The sequence below is a fragment of the Heptranchias perlo genome, unplaced genomic scaffold (genome assembly GCF_035084215.1).
Source record: "Heptranchias perlo isolate sHepPer1 unplaced genomic scaffold, sHepPer1.hap1 HAP1_SCAFFOLD_274, whole genome shotgun sequence".
NCBI classification, from domain to species: Eukaryota; Metazoa; Chordata; class Chondrichthyes; order Hexanchiformes; family Hexanchidae; genus Heptranchias; species Heptranchias perlo.
Window position 1 is genome coordinate 147,569 of NW_027139286.1, and position 4,932 is coordinate 152,500.

Sequence of the window (4,932 nt, forward strand, 5' to 3'; positions counted from 1 at the left end):
AACCCAAAGTGGCAAAAATGGATTAAAAGGGGTGAAATGATCGACCGCAAAGCAGGGCAAGCATTAAACAAAAGCAGCAGCATTTTTTAAAAAGGGACAAATGGTTTACCAGAATCCCAAAAGAATGCTCAGAGACTTAAGTCCCAAAGGGGAAATGGTTAACCAGTAGCTGGGTGAACTGCTTAACCCAAAGTGGGAAAAAGGATAAAAAAGGGGTGAACTGATCAACCAGAAGTCGACAACAATGTGCGGCGATTAAGTCTGAAAGAGGGAAAGGTTGACCGGAAAGCAGGGAAATGATTAAACAAAAGCAGAAAAATTCAGTAAAAAGGGGCAAGTGGTGAACCAGAAGTTGGGTGAACTGCTTAACCAAAAGTGGGAAAGAGGATTAAAAGGGGAGAAATGTTGAACCAGATGTCGAAAACAATGCGCGGCGATGAAGTCTGAAAGAGGAAAAGGTTGACCGCAAAGCAGGGAAAGGATTAAACAGAAGCAGCAATATCTTTTAAAAAGGGACAAATGGTGAACCAGAATCCCAAAAGAATGCTCAGAGACTTAAGTCCCAAAGGGGCAAATGGTTAACCAGAAGCTGGGTGAACTGTTTAACCAAAAGTGGGAAAAAGGATTAAAATGTTGTGAAATGATTAACCAGAAGGCGAAAGCAAAGTGCGGCGGCGAAGTCCTAAAGGGGAAAAGGTTGACCATAAAGCAGGGAAATGATTAAACAAAAGCGGAAAAATTCAGTAAGAAGGGGCAAATGGTTAACCAGAAGTTGGGTGAACTGCTTAACCAAAAGTGGGAAAAAGGATTAAAAGGGGAGAAATGTTTAACCAGATGTCGAAAACAATGCGCGGCGATGAAGTCTGAAAGAGGAATAGGTCGACCGCAAAGCAGGGAAATGATTAAACAAAAGCAGAAAAATTCAGTAAAAAGGGGCAAATGGTGAACCAGAAGCTGGGTGAACTGCTTAACCAAAAGTGGGAAAAAGGATTAAAAGGGGAGAAATGTTGAACCAGATGTCGAAAACAAGGTGCGGCGATGAAGTCTGAAAGAGGAATAGGTCGACCGCAAAGCAGGGAAAGGTTTAATCAAAAGCAGCAATATCTTTTAAAAAGGGACAAATGGTGAACCAGAATCACAAAAGAATGCTCAGAGACTTAAGTCCCAAAGGGGAAATGGTTAACCAGTAGCTGGGTGAACTGTCCAACCCAAAGTGGGAAAAAGGATTAAAAGGGGTGAAATGATTAACCAGGAGGCTAAAGCAATGTGCCGCGGTGAAGTCCTAAAGGGGAAAAGGTTGACCAGAAAGCAGGGAAAGCATTAAACAAAAGCGGCAACATTTTTTAAAAAGTGGCAAATGGTTAACCAGAATCCCAAAAGAATGCTCAGAGACTTAAGTCCCAAAGGGGAAATGGTGAACCAGAAGCTGGGTGAACTGGTGAACCAAAAGTGGGAAAAAGGATTAAAAGGGGAGAAATGATTAACCAGGAGGCTGAAGCAATGTGCCGCGGTGAAGTCCTAAAGGGTAAAAGGTTGACAAGAAAGCAGGGAAATGATTAAACCAAAGCGGAAAAATTCAGTATAATGGGGCAAATGGTTAACCAGAAGCTGGGTGAAATGGTTAACCAAAAGTGGCAAAAAAAGATTTAAAGGGGAAAAATGATTAACCAGAAGTCGACAACAATGCTCGGCGATGAAGTCTGAAAGGGGAAAAGGTTGACCAGAAAGCAGGGAAACGATTAAACAAAAGCGGCAACATTTTTTAAAAAGTGGCAAATGGTTAACCAGAATCCCAAAAGAATGCTCAGAGACTAAGTCCCAAAGGGGAAATGGTTAACCAGAAGCTGGGGGAAATGGTTAACCAAAAGTTGCAAAAATGATTAAAAGGGGTGAAATGATTAACCAGGAGGCTGAAGCAATGTGCCGCGGTGAAGTCCTAAAGGGGAAAAGGTTGACCACAAAGCAGGGAAAGCATTAAACAAAAGCGGCAACATTTTTTAAAAATTGGCAAATGATTAACCAGAATCCCAAAAGAATGCTCAGAGACTAAGTCCCAAAGGGGAAATGGTTAACCAGAAGCAGGGGGAAATGGTTAACCAAAAGTTGCAAAAATGATTAAAAGGGGTGAAATGATTAACCAGGAGGCTGAAGCAATGTGCCGCGGTGAAGTCCTAAAGGGGAAAAGGTTGACCACAAAGCAGGGAAAGCATTAAACAAAAGCGGCAACATTTTTAAAAAAGTGGCAAATGATTAACCAGAATCCCAAAAGAATGCTCAGAGACTAAGTCCCAAAGGGGAAATGGTTAACCAGAAGCTGGGGGAAATGGTTAACCAAAAGTTGCAAAAATGATTAAAAGGGGTGAAATGATTAACCAGGAGGCTAAAGCAATGTGCCGCGGTGAAGTCTGAAAGAGGGAAAGGTTGACCAGAAAGCATTAAACAAAAGTGGCAACATTTTAAAATAATTGGCAAATGGTTAACCAGAATCCCAAAAGAATGCTCAGAGACTAAGTCCCAAAGGGGAAATGGTTAACCAGAAGCTGGGGGAAATGGTTAACCAAAAGTTGCAAAAATGATTAAAAGGGGTGAAATGATTAACCAGGAGGCTAAAGCAATGTGCCGCGGTGAAGTCCTAAAGGGGAAAAGGTTGACCAGAAAGCAGGGAAAGCATTAAACAAAAGCGGCAACATTTTTTAAAAAGTGGCAAATGGTTAACCAGAATCCCAAAAGAATGCTCAGAGACCAAGTCCCAAAGGGGAAATGGTTAACCAGAAGCTGGGGGAAATGGTTAACCAAAAGTTGCAAAAATGATTAAAAGGGGTGAAATGATTAACCAGGAGGCTGAAGCAATGTGCCGCGGTGAAGTCTGAAAGAGGGAAAGGTTGACCAGAAAGCATTAAACAAAAGTGGCAACATTTTTTAAAAATTGGCAAATGGTTAACCAGAATCCCAAAAGAATGCTCACAGACTAAGTCCCAAAGGGGAAATGGTTAACCAGAAGCTGGGTGAAATGGTTAACCAAAAGTTACAAAAATGATTAAAAGGGGTGAAATGATCAACCAGAAGTCGAAAACAATGTGCGGCGATGAAGTCCTAAGGTGGAAAAGTTACCCAGAAGGCAGGGAAATGATCAAACGAAAGCAGCCAAAAAATTATTAAAAGAGGGGAACTGATGAACCAAAAGATGAGAAACGGCCCGCAGAGACTAAGTCCAAAACGGGAACTGGTGAACCGGAAATGATTAACCAAAAACTAAGTCCGAAGAGGGAACTGGTAAACCAGAACTGAGTAACCCGATTTTTAAAATTAATTATAAATGGGGAAACGATTGAGCAAAAGGCGGAAATTAAGTCACAGGGACCAGGTCCGAAAGGGCAAGAGGTTACCCCGTAGGGGGCATTCGTCAACTCAATCTGAAAATTTTGGAGGCAAATCTGACCAAAATGCGGAAATCGGACCACACCGCGAGGGGCGCCATTCGACGGGGCAGGGGTAGACGCGTCGAACGGTGCCTGAAGGTCCCGGCTGCGACACGTGAGTCCGGAGATATGGCCAGTCAAAGTCTGATGGGAGGTACCGAAGCCGAAAAATCGAAACGCGTTTGCGGCGATTCGGTGTCAGAAAGTCGGTCACGAATTCAAATTCGTCCCGCTGATTCGCCAATTGCCAGCCGGTTCCGGGGGGATTGGCGGGGTACCTGCAGGATAGTAAGAGGTGGCATGTCGAGACTTAGCCTGTTTACCAGACTTGTGTCCAGCGCCTCCAGGTCTGCAGAGACCGACCCGGGCTGCCGCCCAACCGACTTTTAAGCCTTTTGGGAGTGGGAATTTTTCCCATTTTTCCCCATTTTTCGGGTTTTTTGGTCGGGCTTGAAAACGGCGGCCCCGAGGCCTCCCGGGGCTGGCGGGCTTCGGCTCCCTTGCGAGAGGGTCCGAATTCCACCCGTTTAAGCCCAGAAAGGAGTTCGGAAGTCAGTCGGTCGAGGGAACCCCTTCGGAAGTCCGACGGGGATGGATTCGGCCGGCGTTTCGGATCTCCGGTCAGAGGATTCCCCCCCTGGGCGGGGGGGTGCGAGTAGCTGCCGGCAAACGGTCCCTTGCACTTGTGGCACAAAAAGTCCGAGCACAGGTTAATGAGTTGGCCGCGGAAGCCCCTATGCCGAAATGAGAAAGCCCCCGTTGCGGGGATTTAGTGACGCATCTGCGGCCGGAGGTGGGAGGCCGTCCTGCCGAATTGACACTTGTCATTCGGGCACCTAGGGATTGGTCGGGTACCCGGAGATTTTCGAGAACACGATTTTCAGAGCTTTCTCTGACAGCCCAGGTGCACTTTAAGAGTGCCTGAAAAAGTGACACTTGGCAAAAGGCTCTCAATTTCAAAGCGGAGACCTTTACAAGAGCACTCGGAAGTCACCTGTCAGCATTTAAAGCTACATCAGGCGGCAATTTTCGAACTCTTTGTCAGTCTGAAATCGTGTTGAGCCTCGACAGCGTCGGGCTCAGGCAGGAGGAGCTTGCCAGCAGAGAGAGGCTCACCATGGATTGCTGGTGGATGCTTTTCGAAAACATATACACATTATATTATATTATAATAATATAAAGAAAAAAAAGAGTTTCTCAAAATCTCTGTGACACTTTGCAGATTTTTTTGAAAGCCAATAAAGAGAACTCTTTAACTTGAAAGTCACCTGTGCCGGCATAGCGATGACTTTTAAAACAGGTTGACACTTTCGAGCCGCGGCGGCTCTGAATCACCCCAGACACCAAGTGTGTTTGTGGGCAAGGCACCGCGGCCGGTGGGCTGCTTTTATAATAACGGGCACGCAGACTTTTTGAGAGGAATCGGTACTCTCTTCCGATCGATTTGGCGACTCGCGTCCGACATGGGAGGGCCCGAGCGGTCCAGCCAAGGCTGGTGTTCAGGCTCGTCAGG